This window comes from Pongo pygmaeus, chromosome 10 (genome assembly GCF_028885625.2).
Source record: "Pongo pygmaeus isolate AG05252 chromosome 10, NHGRI_mPonPyg2-v2.0_pri, whole genome shotgun sequence".
Taxonomy (NCBI): domain Eukaryota; kingdom Metazoa; phylum Chordata; class Mammalia; order Primates; family Hominidae; genus Pongo; species Pongo pygmaeus.
In genome coordinates, this window is record NC_072383.2 from 26,631,954 (window position 1) to 26,649,915 (window position 17,962).

The window sequence follows — 17,962 nt, forward strand, 5'->3', positions numbered from 1 at the left end:
AAAGCTCATATGCAATCATTTGCACTGTGGCCATCCATACTAGCTCTGTATAGCCAGTCTCCATTCTGATTGGTGGGTACTTGTTCAGCACAAGTATTAAATATTATGCATAACACTCCCAGTTGCTGCCATTATTTTAAATCTATCTTTACCCTGATGCTATGAGATTAAGGGCAAGGGCTGTGCTTTATTCATCCTATTTCCAGAGACTGGCATAATATCCTTATATAGTTGTGCCCTTATATGTTTGATAAAATGAACAAAATATAGACAGTCTTTGTAGTAATTCTAAAACAGAATTACTTTTATCTAAATAATTGTGAAATTTGCCTGATCTATACCAAAATTATCATCAACCTGTTTAATGATCAAAGCTACACTATGGATTTGGTAAGTTCAGAGGTCAGATATAGTAACCTCTAGTTTGGGTAATTTCATGACTTTTCCTTCTTTGAACCTGGGTGGGAAAAGCCTGGACTTTGAAATCAGACAAACCTGAAATTGAATCGAGAGCAATCTCTTAAACCTATGAGACTTTGGTAAGCTATTTAACCTCCCTGAGATCTATTTCTTCTTTTTCAAAATGGGGAAATGGATACCTCCCTTATCAGGTTGTTATGAGAACAAGTAAGACCATGTATTTAAGGACATGGCATATAATCCCCCATGAACAGTGAGCTTTAGCCTACTTGGAACTAATTTAAGTTAGTAGAGAAGCTTTCTATTCTGAACAGCAATCTCTCCAATCAAAAGAGAGGAGGAAAAGGCAGATAAGGCGCATATTTCCTGGAAGCATCCTGTAGCAACATACATAAGACATCACAATGGACTGCATGCCTATTATTATGAGCCAGTGCTGACTGTGCTGCTGAGAAATGGTCATACGGCCAGGGTTATGTATTAGGGATAAACTAAAGGCCCCGGGCAGTGCTTCATTTGTCAAACAGAACTACTGTTGTTTTATCTCCAAAGCATCTACGTTTAAAACATCGGGATTCATTTTCAATGGAGGCATCTCTTTTGCTGATAAAATATGAGGAGCAACAAGGTAATGTAGTTGGCTGGTCAGCTGTCAAGATGGGTAATGTTATCATAGTTATGTTGTTTCTCTGACTCTATGAACCTATTAAGATTAGGAAAGGCGATTCTAAGACAAGAAGTTGAGCACCTCTAAATCACAGAATTTAATAATGAAGCCATTATGTTTCAAATATATTACTCTTTTGATTAAACTTTATCATCATAGGTATCAAATTCTGACATAAAAACTGACAAATATAATTGATATTATAAAGAGTTAAATATAGATTACAAAATATACAGTTGTGTGTTGCTTAATGATGGGTATATGTTCTAGTTCTGAGAGATGCATCATTAGGTGATTTTGGTTGTGCAAACATCACAAAGTGTACTTATGCGAACCTAGATGGTATGGCCTACTACACACCTAGGTTATATGGGATAGTCTATTGCCCCTAGGCTACAAACCTGTATAACATGTTACTGTACTGAACACTGCAGGCAATTGTAACACAATCTAAGTATTTGTGTATCTAAACATAGAAAGACTACAGTAAAAATGCAATAAAATGTTATGAGACCACTGTCATATTTGAAGTCCGTCATTGATTGAAAGATCTTTATGCAGGACTTGGCTGTATTTACTTTTATTTACACCTGGCTTCCTTTATTCCTCAACTTCTATCTCATCCTCATCCATGTGAAGGGACAAAAGCCTGGTATCATGGGTCCCACAGCCAACAGGTCTGAAATGTTTCTTCACTAAGGAAGAGGAAGATTATATGGTAGCTCCATATGGATTTTCAAGATCTAACTAGGATGCCAGAGTGACCAAAAGAAGAATTCCAGGCAAGATCTTGGTGTGGTTTCTTCTCTTCACTTCCAAGTACTGTCTGCTTCACATTTTCTACAGCCACAAATAACCCTGTCTATGAATCTGTGTCAACAGAGGACGGTTGTGACAGGGAATATTATGCAAAGCTCACTTCCAAGCTTATCATCCTATGATGTAATAATTAAATCAGCTGTTATTTTTCATACCTGTTAATCAGTAAATTGCATACAAATTTATAACTCACTTTAGATAAGTCTGTCTCCAAATGGTGATCTTGCTCAGAAGCCTATAAAGAATCAAACAAAACGCTTAGATCATGAGAAAAGTGGAATATTCAATAGGAGACCTCAAAGTGCAGAAACATTAAAACTTAATGGGCTCCGAATAAATTTTTGGAAGTCGCAGATGGCTTCTCATGAAACCATACATCTGGAAAAAATTTTTAAAAATATGACAACCTAAATTTGATATTTAAATAAGACTGTGTCAATATTCTATAAGCAGAGTTATGTGAGAAATCATCTGTATTTGATTTACACAATCATTTTTATAGTATCTGCTAATTATAGAATTTTAGATTTAGGAGATAGTTTGCAATGCTAACTTTGAAAGGCGCATGAAACCTATACCTGAAAACCTTTGTCACATAATATATAATAAGTTATTTAAACAGTTTATTTATTTATTTGAGAGTAGGTCTCACTCTGTTGTCCAGGCTGGAGTGCAGTGGCACGATCATGGCTCACTGCAACGTTGACCTCCAGGGCTCAAATGATCCTCCCGCCTCAGCCTCCTGAGTAGCTGAGACTACAGGTTCATGCCACCATGCGTGGATAATTTTTTAAAAAAAATTTTAGTAGAGCCGAGGTCTCACTATGTTGCCCAGGCTGGTCTTGAACTGCTGAGCTCAAGCAATCCTCATTCCTTCTGCCTCCCATAGTGCTGGGATTACCAGGCAACCACACCTGGCCAAAAATATCTTTAGCCAATATAGGAACACAGATTTTATTTTTACCCTTTTTAATCCCCTTGCTCCTATTTGAGATATCATATCTCATTCTTAAATGTGCCTTGGATTTCCCCGTATCTTTTTGAATCTCAATGATTCAATTCTAATATTTTGTCCTTGTAATCTTGTACCTGGGTTAATGCACCAGCCTCCACTGGTAGAGGGAGCCACAAGTGCAGCGATCTGAGATAGGACCTGGCAAAGAGCCTAGTAAGGCTGGGAGAGGGAGCAGAGAGTGATGGGGATGGGCTTAGACAGTGATAAGAGATGAGTGAGAGGCGATGGAGAGGCCAGAGCCTCAGGGTCTTATCAGTACAGGGGGAGGACTTTGGCTTTCCTCTGAGAGAGAAGGAAAATCACAAGCCAGGGAACCTTGAGCCAATGAGTGTCATGATCTGGCTTGTGTCTTTAAAGGACTACTTTGGCTTCTGTGTTGAAATTAAGAGAATAAGAAGCAGAGAGACCAGAGAAAATGAGACTGCTTCCATCATCCAGGCAGAGCCTATGGCACCAACCTCCAGAATGGTGGCAATGGAGGTGATGAGATGTGTTCAGACTCTGGATATAGTTTGAAAGCAAAGCTGGCAGAATTTTCTGGCAGATTAAATAGGAAATGTAAGAGGAAAAGAGAAGACAAGATGACTCCAGGGATTTAGACCTGAGCAATGAGAGGAATTGAGCTGCCAATTTATATATATCAATAATATATGGGATGAATATATATGATGTATACAATATATTTAGGATTTTTCTCACTTAAAGTACAATTGAAACAATCAAAAATTAACTTTGAGGTAGGCTAAGTGGTTTACCCAAGGTTGTCTTGCTAAGAAGGGACAAGCTTGGCCTTGAGCACTGCTCAGTGTAACCACTGAACCTGTTCTCTTTAAGCTAGGGCACATCAGCTCCTACACACACCTTTAGTTTTCGGTCAGCAAAAGTCCTATATGATGTTTTTACTTTCGAGAATTGACTTCTAATGCACGGATTTTATATGCTTGAGGTCATTTTATAGACCTAATCAGGTATGCAGAATCCAGGTTGCCAGCTCTAGTCCAGAACTCCAGAACTCCAGGTCTCCTATCTTGCAAACGTGACTACATGTAATGCTTTGACAAATAGTAAAGAAATGCATTTTAACATCTGGGTTGACATCTGCAAAGAATGATTCCTTTTAAAATACAACTAACAGGGTTAAAACTTATTTGGAGACTTAAGGAACATAAAATCATAGCTTCAAAGTCGATTATATAATGATGGTATTATTTGCATTTGTTTTCTTTTGGCCACCTGGAAAATGTATATTTTCATCATAGACTGGGGTCTAATACTTATTCAGTAAGGAGTATTTTTCTTTGGCTGAAAAATACAAATTTGGTCTCAGATGTGAGTTCTAAAATATTTTATTTATATCATATTTTCAAACTTTCTTTGCATCAAAAGAAATACTAGTTGAAACACCTCTCAAGTAAAGCGGATTATACTTGCTGAAAGCATTACTGGTTTTTATTTAAGTTGCTGATTTTTTAATAAAGGGTCTGACCTTGAGGACAGCTGCCAGTTGGCAGAAAGCACAGAGGAGATGAGAAGAGAGTCTGGGGCCAAAATAAACACCCGAGTCTGACAGTTGTGTCCTGTGGACTCTTTCATGTGTGTCTGTAAGACATTCAGCGTCTTGGATTTGAACATTCCTTCATAAAGGCTCACCCTCAGCAAACTCTCTGCTCTTCCAGTTTCACTGGCAGTCTAAAAACCTGGCAGCATCCTTGGGTTCTGCTTGTTAAGACTTGTGAAATACTACGCACTGGGGCTGCAACCTTCAGCTGAATTTAGATGTAGGAAATTAGCAATTACAAAGTGTTCTTTCTGCCAAAAATCACATGCTGCTGCGATTACCTTACTCTGTGATGAAACAGGTCATTTTAATCCTTTGTAGTAGGTGGAACATTATGTACTTGACCAACCAAAAGGAAAAAACTTCTTAACTCAAGGGAGATATTTTCAGCAACCACATGTAGGCTTATGCACATAATAGGAAAAGTAATCCTTTTCCCCCCAGGTAAAATCTTTTAAAGTGATTTTGAAATGCAATTGGCAAAACCCTCTTCACTTTAATAAAATACTTTGTAAATTTGCCAAAGTTTAATACCAACAGACCACACTAAACTAGGTTTCCAACAGCCAGCTGAAGAGATGTGATGTCTAATTAGGAAACTGTGTTTTACCTGACCTTTAAGTTATTGCCTCAGTTATCTTTTTTCATTGATGAGTTATGCATGGCTGGGGTGACACAAGGTTGATCATTTTTTTGTGATGTTGATTAGCGTGGGTGATTGCTATGATTAGTGAATCCAAGAATCCTATAGCTGAATGAGATCACAAACATTAGCTAGTTCAACTTTCATATTTTACAGATGAAGAAACTGAGTTGCAAAGGATGAACTCACTTGCCCTCAAGTCATTGGTCCTGTTGGTGACAGTTAGGTCTGGAATTCAGTTTTCCCATCTCACTGTCTTGAGTAGAAAGAAAAAGCCCAGTGTTCTATGTCATTTGGATGTTGGTGTCTTCCCTTCTGCTGGTAAGGATTATCTAAACCTTTGGAGGAAGCACTAGGGGAAGGGTAGTATCAAAGGCAAGTAGACTTTATACAATAAAAGTACTATTTTGATTTTTTTTCTTGTTTTAATATTTGTTTTTTTTTCGCCTTCCGTTTGTTTTATGATGAAAATTCCCCTTGGTGATACCTCTACCTACTCAGCTACTCAAGCCAAAAACCAAAAGCCATCACCCCATCCACTAGATCACCAACTCTTAACCACACTGCTGCCTAAATAGCTCTCAGGTCCTGCTTCCCTTTCCATTCTCACCAACACTGCCTTCGTGCAGCCCTTGTTATCTCCCACTGAAATACTGCAGTAATCTTTTTATTGGTCTCCCTTGTTTCCAATGTCTTATTTCTTAGCAGCAAAAACTGCCAGTTGTCCTCCACTTTCTTTTTTTCCTCTTCCCAGTTTACCTTGCATTTGGGTGTGACCATGTGTCTAAGTGCTGGCCAATGGGAGGTAGGTTGAAAAGTCATGCGGCACTTTCTGAGGATCTTCTCAGAAAGACCATTGGCAGGCACACTTTGCCCTCTTTTGCTTTGTCCCTGCTTAAGCTTGCTGCATGGACTGTGGATGCCCTCCTAGACATTAGATTAGGGCCGACATAACAAGCAACAATATAGGAAGGGACTGAGTCTCTGATATGATGGTGAACTGGATCTCTGGACTAGCTTTTTTAAGTGATGAGTTACTGTCAGTCAAGCCAATCCTAACACTTAGTGTATAGCTGATGATCTAAATTCCACAACATCTTGGAGGTTATATTTCTAAAACACAAACTCCTTGACAAACCACATAGCATGCCCTTTGTGACCTGACTTAAGACTTCTCTGTAGCTTCATCTCTCTTCAGGCTTCCGCTTGTGATTAAAGATCCAGCAGCACTGAACCACATGTTGTTCACTTAACCCTTTGTAAGCTCTGGCTTTTGCCCATCCTGTTTCTTTCAGCTGGAAAGTTTCTATTCAACCTTTTAAAACCATCTTGGATGGCTCCTTCTTCTGTGATGTCATTTCTTAACACACTGACCTCTAACAGAGTGAATTTCTCTCTCCTTTATGTGATTTTCACCTGTTCTTGCTTCTATTATTGCCCCTGTACTCTATGTTGTCTGTACATATGTCTCTTTTCCTGGACTATTTTCTGTGTCAGTTCGTTCTATTATTGCTATAAAGAAATACTGGAGGCTGGGTAATTTATAAGGAAAAGAGGTCTAATTGGCTCACTGTTCTGCAAGCTGTGCATGAAGCATGGTGCCAGTATCTGCTCAGCATCCAGGGAGGCCTCAGGGAGCTTTTGCTCACGGCAGAAAGGGAAGCAGGGCACGTCATATGGTGAGAGCAGAAGCAAGAGAGAGGTGGGAGCGTGCCACACACTTTTAAGCAACCAGATCTCATGAGAACTCACTCACTCTTGTGAGGACAGCACCAACGGGATGGTGCTAAACCGTTCATGAGAAATCTGCCCCCCATGATCCAGTCACCTCCCAATGGGCCCCACCTTCAACACTGGGGATTACATGCCAACAAGAGATTTGGAGAGGGCATCCAACTATAGCGACTACGAATCCATCGAAGAAGAAATCACTATTTTTTTCTTTCTTCCTTTTTAATGGTTAAGGGAGGGCATATTGCCTAGGCCCTCAATAATTGTTTGTTGAACTGAAGTAATATGAATTAAATTCAGAGGGTATTTTAGGAAAGAAGATCAGAAACAAGAAAGCTAGGTGAATATCAGTACATTTTTTTAAAAAGTTAACTTACTTATGTATAATTGGCAACATCCTTGGGCCCTAATTATTAATATTTACCAAGCACCATGGTCTTGGGCAGCAAATTTGTTTACTTATAACTTATCTGGCTGTTTCATGCTAAGAACCAGAAGTTCTTCTAAGGTACATAGTTAGGCTACTGGTATTAAGGAAAAAAGAAAATGAAAGAACTGGCCATGCCTCAGAGATAGTAAATGTGAACTTGGGTGTATAAAAGTTAATTACTGATTATACTAAATGGAAAATGTTCAGGAATAAGGTAGCAATAAAACAAAAATAAATCTGCTACTATAGCAACTAACTAGAAATTTAATCAAATCTCCTGACTCATCTGGAATTAACATGGAGAGATTTGTAAATTTGGGTAAAATGGGAGACGTAAGTGGAATTAGATGAGTATTAGTTTGTTTTAAGTTTATTTAAATTTCAACTCAGATAATCCCATGTAAATCTGAGTTACAGGCCAAGCTGTAGGGCTAAAATAAGGTGGACCACAAATTCTGGACACTTCAAGATGAGCTATGAAATCATGCTAAGTTTCACAAGTATAATATTGATGTAAAGAAGTAAAAACCAAAAGTATAAAAATAACATACAGTTCAAAATAGACCACATTAAACTATATTGTTCAGGGATGCATACATAGTAAAACTATCAAAAAAGCAAAGAATTGATTGTCAAAAAAAATCAAGGTAATGATTCCTTCTAGAGCAAAAGATGGGATTGAATTAGCAAAACATGTGGGGTTTCTGAGGTCCTGGAAATATTTATTTCTTGTCTTAGGTTGTCCTTACACAGCTATTTCCTTTAAATTATTTATTAAACTGTACATAGACGTTTTATGTATTTTTGCAAATTATTTCACAATTAAAAAGGGAGGAAAGCCTATATATCAATAAGTAAAAGTCAAATACTCAGAAGAAAATAGGAAAAAAAATCAGAACTCAATGCTCATTAAATATAAGAAATATGCTCAACATTATTAGTATCCAGGGAAATTCAAATTAAAATCACAATGAGATACTATTTAATACTCATAAAATATGTTTTAAAAGTCACAATAAGACAACATTAAGTCTTAGTAAGGGTATAGAGGAACAGAAATTCTTACATTGCTAGAAACCAAATTAGAAAACAACTAGGGATTATCTAACAGAGCTGGAGACATAGGTACTCATAACTCAGCCATTACTGTCCAAGGTACATGTACAATGACGTTCATAGCAACATCATTTATTATAGCAAAGTTCTGGAAACAACACAAATGTTCATCAACAGGAAAAATAATAAAATGTCTATGTATATAACAGTCAGAAATCAATTAATTAGAGCTGCACACACCTACGTGAGTGAATCTCATAAACATGTTAAAGAAAACAAATCATTGGGAAAAATGTGATGTATTTTACATAAAGTTAAAAACTTACAAAATTATAGGCACACATATATATGCATATGTTAGGGATACATACAACTATGGTAAAACTGCAAAGGAAAGCAAGGAATTGATAAATAGAAAATTCAGGATAATGGCTGAGATTGCCTTTTATAGGGGCTGGGATTGGGGATGAGGGAGACACAGGTGACTTCAAGACGTAGTTAATGCTGTATCTGTTTTGTTTCTTAAGCTGGGTGGTAGGCATGAGTTTGTTCATTTTACTTATTTTTAAATTACATATACTTTATGTATACTTTTCTCAATATGTTATCTATTTCATTTTATATTTTTTACATTAAAAATTAGGAATTTGATTATTGTTTTGATGCTCCAGACCAGCCAAATTTCCAGGAAGGGATGATGAGATTTAAAATCTTCACGGCACAAATATTCTCCACAGAATAACTATAAATATGTTTTCTTGTCTATAAACTAGGCTGAAGAGAGTGCAGATGGTAAAAATTATTCATTGTGTAGATCTCCTAGAACCAGTTTCTCTGTGAGTATCTGCATTTGCAGAAAAAGAATTATCCACCAAGGCTGAGCTTGAAGTAGCCACCACCTGTCTCACCCAGTTTACTAGGTACAGGGAGTTGGCACATTTGTGGGAATTACAAACCCAGAGAAGAGGCAGAGCAAGACAGTGGAAGAGAAGTCTCCACCAAACATGCCCCCTACAAAGACACCAGTTTAACAACTATCTACATGCTATACACAAAAGAAGCACCTCTATAAGAACCAAAAATCAGCTGAGTACACACAGTACTTGGTTCTAACTTCATATTGCTGAAAGAGCCCCTGAAAAGGTAGGAAAAACAGTCTTTAATCGCTGACACCAACCGTCCCCCACTTCCTGGCAGCAGCAGTGTGGTGAGGAGAGTGTTTCAGTGTGCGTGGGAGAAGGATATCACAGCATTTGTGAGGCATTGAACTCAGTGCTGCCTTGTTATAACAGAAAAAAAAGGACCTACCCTATTGATGCCCACCCGTGGAGAAAGCATTTAAAGTAGCCCTAGCCAGAGAGGAATTTCCCGTCTCAGCAGTCCAAACTTGAGTTCCCAAAAGCCTTGCCACTGCAGGCTAAAGTGCTCTGGGGCCCTTAATAAACTTGAAAGACAGTCTAGGCCACAAGGACTGCAACTCCTAGGTGAGGCCTAGTGCTGGATTGGGCCCAGAGCCAGTGGACTAGGGGGTCATGTGACCTACTGAGACACCAGCCAGGTGTCTAAGGGAGTGCTAGCATCACCCCTTCCTTAGCCCAGGCTGCATAGCTTGTGGCTTAAAAACAGACCCCTTGCCTCAGCTTGAGGAGAGGAGAGGGAAGAGTATGGAGGACTTTGTCTGGCATCTTGAACATCAGCCACAGCAGGATAGAGCTGTGATAGGCAGCTCAGCCCACAGCAGGAAAGAGCACCAGTCAGAGTTGTGAGGCCCCCTTTCCAGGACTTAGCTCCAGGAAAGGGAGGACCCTGGACCAGAAGGGAATCTGCTGTCTTGAAGGGAGGGACCTAATTCTGGAAAAATTCATCGTTTGCTAACTGAAGAGCCCTTGGGTCCTGAATAACCAGCAGCAATACCCAGGTACTATGTTGAGGGCCTTGAGTAAGACTCTAACACTGGCTGGCTACAGTTAAGGCTTAGCACATGCTGCAATGGCTACAGAGTGAGACTCCTTTACTTGAGAAAAGTGAAGGGAAAAGCAAAGGAGACTTTGTCTTGTACCTTAGGTACCAGCTCAGCCACAGCAGGGTAGAGTATGAAGCAGGCTCTTGGGGTCCCAGATTTCAGGACATGGCTCTTGGATGGCATTTCTGGACCTGCCCTAGGCCAGAGTGGGTTGCCAGGCAAAGATCTTTGTTTTCTTCTCTTACTTTTCCCAAATGAATGGAGTCTCTCACTCTGTTCTGAGCCACCTGGAGCTGGGAGTGATGTGACATAAGCACCCCTGTGGCTACCATCACTAGCACTGCACTGGCAGGCAGCATTCACCACAAGGTGGCTGAAGAGCCCTTGGGCTTTAACAGCAGTACTCCATGTGGGCCTGTGGTGATGGTGGCCACAGGGTGAGGCTCCTCTGCCTTTGGAAAGGGGATGGAAGAGGGGGAAGGACGGTGTCTTGTGGTTTGAGTGCCAGCTCAGCTGCAGAACAATATAACAAAACACTGGATAGACTTCTAAGATTTTTGATTCTAGTCCCTGGTTTCTGGATGGCACCTCTGGACATGCCCAGGGCCTGGGGGAACTTGTCACCCTGAAGGGAAGGACACAGGCCTGGCTGGCCTTACCACCTGCTTTTATAAAGCTCCAGGGCCTTTAGCAAACATAGGGCATAGCCAGGGAGTGGTTACAGCAAGCCTTAGGCAAGACCCAGCTGTGTACTGGCTTCAGGTCTGACCCAGCACACTCCAGGTGTGCTTCTGTCACACAACCTCCAGCTCCTAATAGCTCAGAACAGAGAGAGAGAGAGAGAGAGAGAGAGAGAGAGAGAGAGAGAGAGAGAGACTCTATTTATTTGGGAGAAAGTGAGGGAAGAGAACAATAATCTGCTTGGTAATCCAGATAATTCTTCCAGATCTTGTCCAAGGCCATTAAAGTAGTACCTCTATGAGTCTGCAACAACCACAGAGTTATTGGGTTTGTGGTGCCTTCTAAAGCAGATACAACTTAAATTATAACACCTAAGTTCTCCTGAATATCTAGAAAGCCTTCCCAAGAAGGACAGGTACAAACAAGCCCAGAGTGAGAGGATTACAAGGAACACCTAAGTCTTCAGTGCCCACACACTGAAGAATATCTACAAGGATCAACATCATGCAGAAAAACATGATATCAGAAGGAGAGGATCATGGTGGACAGGAGGCAGAACTAGATTGCAGCTCCCACTTGAATGGACAGAGCAGCACGTGGAGGCTCGCATCGTGAACTATTGCTCCAGAATGACTGCAGGCGTACATTAGGAAAGCCAAGAGAACCCACAGACCCTCTGAAGGAAGCAGATTGCTCCTGCAGGACTCGGGAGACACCCAAAATACTGTGAGTGCCCAAACTTTGGAAGTGGGAAAGGGAGATCATTTACCCTGGAACACATCCCCGCACTAGGGAACCTGAAGGTCTAGATTATGGCAGAAAATTCTGACCTTACCTGAAGTTGAATCAATTTAGAGAGCCAAGCAAAATACAGGGTAGAGGAAGCAGCAGGAAAAGCTCTGTGGACTCACTGGGTCCCCTGGCAAGCCATTTCTGCCCTGCCTCACAGGGCTCCTTGTGGGGGGCAGTCAGAGGCACTGGAAAAAGGCCACAGGGAGAAGGAAATCTCCAGCTGAACTTTGTAACAGTTTGAACTGATTGAGAAGTCTCCTGGCCAGGACTCGGAGAAAGATATGAATCCAGTGTGCAGACTCCACAGGCCTGGGAAGAACAAACATCCTACTTGGTTTTGCAGCTGGTAAGTGGGTAGCCTGGGGCAAGTTCTCAGCCCTGCTCTCCCACTGCCTGAAAACAGACTTGGTGCTGTTGTAGGGGGTGGGCCACAGTGGGAGTGAAACCAGCCCTTTGGGTTGTGTGGGAGCTTAGTGAGGCCTGTGACTGCCAGCTTTTCCCTACTTCCATGACAACCTGCATGACACAGTAAAGGCAGTCATAATCCGCCTAGGAACACAACTCCATTAACCTGAGAATCTCACCCCCACCCCTCACAGCAGCTGCAGCAAGACTCGCCCAAGAAGAGTCTGAGCTCAGACATGCCTCACCCTGCCCCCACCTAATGGTCCTTCCCTACCCACCCTGGTAACTGAAGACAAAGGGCATATACTCCTGGGAATTCTAGGGCCCCACTCACCGCCATACTACCATAGCTAATGCTCTACTGAAAGCTCCAATCCTGGCAAGAGGCCAACTATCACAAAAATAGTGCATTAAGCAACCAAAGCCAAGGACCCTCACAGAGTACATTTTCCTCCCCTGCCACCTCCACCAGAACAGGTGCTGGCATCCATGGCTGAGAGATCCACAGATGGTTTACATCACAGGACTCTGTGCAGACAACCCCCAGTACCAGCCTGGAGCCTTGTAGATTTGCTGGGTGGCTAGATCCAGAAGAGAGATAACAATCACTACAGATCAGCTCTCAGGAAGCCACATCCCTAAGAAAAGGGGGAGAGTACTACATCAGGGGACCATCCCATGGGACAAAAATATCTGAACAGCCTTGAGCCCTAGGCCTTCCCAAAGACACAGCCTACACAAATGAGAAGGAACTGGAAAACCAACTCTGGTAATATGACAAAATGAGGTTCTTTAACACCACCTAAAAATTACTCTAGCTCACCAGCAATGGGTCCAAACCAAGAAGAAATCCATGATTTACCTGGAAAAGAATTCAGAAGGTTAATTATTAAGTCAATCAGGGAGGCACCAGAGAAAGGCATAGCCCAATCTAAGGAAATAAAAAAAAAGAAAGATACAAGAAGTGAAGGGAGAAATATTTGATGAAATAAATAGCATAAACAAAAAACAATCAAAACTTCAGGAAACAATGGACACACTTATAGAAATGCAAAATGCTGTGGAAAGTCTCTGAAATATAATTGAACAAGCCAAAGAAAGAATTTCAGAGCTCAAAGACAAGGTCTTTGAATTAACCCAATCTAACAAAGACAAAGAAAAAAGAATAAGAAAATATGAACAACACTTCCAAGAAGTCTGGGATTACGTTAAACGACCAAACCTAACAATAATTGGTGTTTCTGAGGAAGAAGAGAAATCTAAAAGTTTGGAAAACATACTTGGGGAATAATCAAGGAAAATGTCCCCAGCCTTGCTAGGACCTAGACGTCCAAATACAAGAAGCTCAAAGAACACCTGGGAAATTCATTGCAAAAAGATAATTGCCTAGGCACATTGTCATCAGGTTATCTAAAGTTTAAGATAAAGGAAAGAATCTTAAGAGCTGTGAGGCAAAAGCACTAGGTATCCTATAAAGGACAACCTATCCAATTAACAGTAGATTTCTCAGCAGAAACCCTATGAGCTAGAAGGGATTGGGGCCCTATCTTCAGCATCCTCAAACAAAACAATTATCAGCCAAGAATTTTGTATCCAGTGAAACTAAGGATTGTATATGAAGGAAACATAGTCTTTTTCAGACAACCAAATGTTGACAGAATTCGCCACTACCAAGCTAACACTACAAGAACTGATTTTAAAAAAGCTCTAACTCTTGAAACAAATCCTGGAAACACATCCAAACAGCATGTCTTTAAAGCATAAAGCTCACAGGACCTATAAAACAAAAAAACAAAAACAAACAAACAAACAAACAAAAAAAACAAGGCATACAGGCAACAAATAGCATGGTGAATGGAATGGCACCTCACATCTCATACTCACGTTGAATGTAAATGGCCTAAATGCTCCACTTAAAAGACTCAGAATTGCAGAATGGATAAAAATTCACCAAACAACTATCTGCTGCCTTCAAGAGACTCGCCTAACACATAAGGATGCACATAAACTCAAGGTAAAAAGGTAGAAAAAGACATTCCATGCAAATAGACACCAAAAGCCAGCAGGTGTACTATTCTTATATCAGACAAAACAAACTTTAAAGCAACAGCAGTTAAAAAAGACAAACAGGGACATTATATAATGATAAAAGGCCTTGTCCAACAGGAAAATATCATAATCCTAAATATATATATGCATCTAAAACTGGAGCTCCCAAACTTATAAAACAATTACTAAGAGACCTAAGAAATGAGATAGACGACAACACAATAATAGTGGGGGACTTCAATACTCTGCTGACAGCACTAGACATCAAAACAGAAAGTCAACAAAGAAACAATTGATTTAAACTATACCCTGAAACAAATGAACTTAACAGATGTATAGAGAATATTTTACCCAACAACCACAGAATATACATTCCATTCAACAGCACATGAAACTTTCTCCAAGACAGACTATATGATAGGCCACAAAATGAGCCTCAATAAATTTAAGAAAATTAAAATTATATCAAGCACTATCTCAGACCACAGTGAAATACAACTGGAAATCAACTCCAAATGGAACCTTCAAAACCATGCAAACACATGGAAATTAAATAATCTGTTCCTTAATGATCATTGGGTCAAAAATGAAATAAAGATGGAAATTAAAAAATTCTTTGAACTGAATGACAATTGTGATACAACCTATCAAAATCTCTGGGATATAGCAAAGGCAGTGCTAAGAGGAAAGTTCATAGCCTTAAATGCCTACATCAAAGGTCTGAAAGAGCACAAACAGACAATCTAAGGTCACACCTCAAGGAACTAGAGAAACAAGAACAAGCCAAACCCAAACCCAGCAGAAGAAAGGAAATAACCAAGATCAGAGCAGAACTGAATGAAACTGAAACAGCAACAGCAACAAAGAATTACAAAAGATAAATGAAACAAAAAGCTGGTTCTTTGAAAAGAAAAACAAAAATTGATAGACCATTAGCAAGATTAACCAAGAAGAGAGAAAATCCAAATAAGCTCAATTAGAAAGGAAATGGGAGATATTATAACTTACACCACAGAAATACAAAAGATCATTCAAGGCTACTATGAATATCTTTACATGCATAAACCTAGAAAACCTAGAGGAGATGGATAATTTCCTGGACATATAAAACCCTCCTAGCTTCCATCTGGAAGAATTAGATACCCTGAACAGACCAATAACAAGCAGTGAGATTGAAATGGTAATTTAAAAATTACCCACAAAAAAAGATCCTGGACCAGATGGATTTACAGCAGAATTCTACCAGACACTCAAAGAAGAATTGGTACCAATCCTGTTGACACTATTCCACAAGACAGAAAAAGAGGGAATCCTCCCTAAATCATTCTATGAAGCAGTATTACCCTAATAACAGAACCAGGAAAGGATATAACCAAAAAAGAAAACTACAGACCAATATCCCTGATGAATATAGGTGCTAAAATCCTTAACAAAATACTAGCTAACCAAATCCAACAACATATCGAAAAGATAACCCACCATGATCAAGAGGGGTTTCATAACAGGGATACAGGGATGATCTAACATTTTCAAGTCAATAAATATGATACACCACATAAGCAGAATTAAAAACAAAAATTACATGATCGTCTCAATAGACCCAGTAAAAGCATTCAACAAAAGCCAGCATTCCTTTATGCCACGTTTACAGTAGAATGGTATATCCAGCAAAAATATTCTTCAAACGTGAAGGAGAAATAAATGCTGTTCCCGACAATCAAAAGCTGAGGGATTTCAACACCAGATCTGTCCTACAAGAAATGCTAAAGGGAGTACTTCAGTAGAAAGAAAAAGGATTTTGATGATCAAAAAGAAATCATCTGAAGATGCAAAACTTATTGGTAATAGCAAATATACAGAAAAACACAGAACATTGTAACACTGTAGCAGTGGTGTTTAAGCTACTCTTAACATAGAAGGACTAAAGGACAAACCAATTCAAAATAATAACTACAACTTTTCAAGACATAGACAGTACAATAAATGTAAATAGAAACAACAAAATGTGAAAAAAATTGGGGACATAGTTAAGGCACAGTCTATTAGTTTTCTTTTTGCTTGTTAGGTTGTTTACACAACAGCATTAAGTTGTTATCAGCTTAAAATAATAGGTTATAAGATAGTATTTACAGGCCTCATGATAATCTCAAAACAAAAACAGATAATGGATACACAAAAAATAAAAAGCAAGAAACTAAATCATATCACCAGAGAAAATAATCTTCACTAAAAAGAACGAAAAGACCAAAAAAAAAAAAACCACATAAAATGGCACAAGTCAGTTCTTAGTTATAAATAATCATATTGAATGTAAATGGACTAAACTCTCCAATCAAAAGACATAGAGTGGCTGAAACACACTTCATGTATAAAAACACACATAGACTAAAAATGAAGGGATGGAAAAAGACATTCCATGCCAATGGAAACCAAGAGAAGAGCAGGCAGAGCTATATTTATATCAGAAAAAATAGATTTCAAGACAAAATCTGTAAGAAGAGACAAAGAAGGTCACTATATAATGATAAAGTTGTAAATTCAGCAAGTGGTTATAACAATTTAAAACATATATTCACTCAAAACTGAAGCATCCAGATATACAAAGCAAATATTATTAAAGAGAGAGATAGACTCCAATTCAGTAATAGCTGGAGACTTCACCCCACTTTCAATACTGGACAGACCTTCCAGACATAAAATCAACAAAGAAACATCAGACTTGATATACACTATAGACCAAAAGGATCTAATAAATATTTACAGAACTTTTCACCCAATGGCTGCAGAATACACATTATTTTCTTCAGCACATGGATCATTCTCACGGATAAATCATATGTTAAGTCACAAGGCAAATCTTAACTTTCAAAAAAATTGAAACAATGTCTAGCATCTTCTCTGATCACAATGGAATAAAACTATAAATTAATAATAAGAGAATTTTTGGAAATTATACAAATACATGTGATATGGTTTGGCTGTGTGTCCCCACCCAAGTCTCACCTTGAATTGTAATAATCCCCACTTGTCATGGGAGGAACTCGGTGGGAAGTAATTGAATCATGGAGGTGGGTTTTTACCATTCTGTTCTTGTGATAGTGAATAAATCTCATGAGATCTGATGGTTTTATTAAGGGAGTTCCCCTGCACATGCTCTCTTGCCTGCCACCACGTAAGACAACCCATTGCCATTCCTTCGTCTTCTGCTATGATTGTGAGGCCTCCCCAGCCATGTGGAAATGTGAGGCCATGAAACATCTTTCCTTTATAAATTACCCAGTGTCAGGTATGTCTTTATTAGCAGCATGAGAACAGACTAATACAACATAGAAATTAAACAATATGCTCCTGAATGACCAGTGGGTCAATGAAAAAATTAAAAAGAAAATTGAAAAATTTCTTGAAACAAATAATGGAAACACATATACCAAAACCTATGGAATATAGCAAAAGCAGCACTAAGAAGGAACTTTTTAGCTATAAGTGCCTACATCAAAAAAAGAAGAAAAATTTCAAATAACCAGTCCAATGATGCATCTTAAAGAACTAGAAAAGTAAGAGCAAACCCAACCCAAAATTAGTACAAGAAAAGAAATAATAAAGATCAGAGCAGAAACAAATAAAATTGAAATGAAAACAATACAAGGGATCAATAAAACAATAAGTTTTTTTTTTTGAAAAGTTAAACAAAATTGACAGGCTTTTAGCCAGACTAAGAAAAAAAGAGAAGATC

The 17,962-nt window shown here is 39.0% G+C and overlaps 1 protein-coding gene across 4 annotated transcripts in view; it reads right to left on the reverse strand.

The window, feature by feature from the left end:
- The window catches only part of LMNTD1 (lamin tail domain containing 1), a 113,247-nt gene extending 101,031 nt beyond the window's left edge, over positions 1-12,216 (reverse strand). The window contains exons 1-2 of one of the 4 annotated variants that reach the window (XM_054443171.1): positions 11,819-12,185; positions 2,100-2,141 (exon numbers count right to left, since the gene is read on the reverse strand). The gene's annotated coding sequence lies outside the window, so the exon portion shown is untranslated. Of the gene's footprint in view, positions 1-2,099; positions 2,142-11,818 lie in introns of all 4 variants that reach the window. The other 3 variants (XM_054443164.1, XM_054443176.1, XM_054443166.1) reach the window with 3 other exon arrangements.
- Between the last annotated feature and the right edge of the window lie 5,746 nt (positions 12,217-17,962).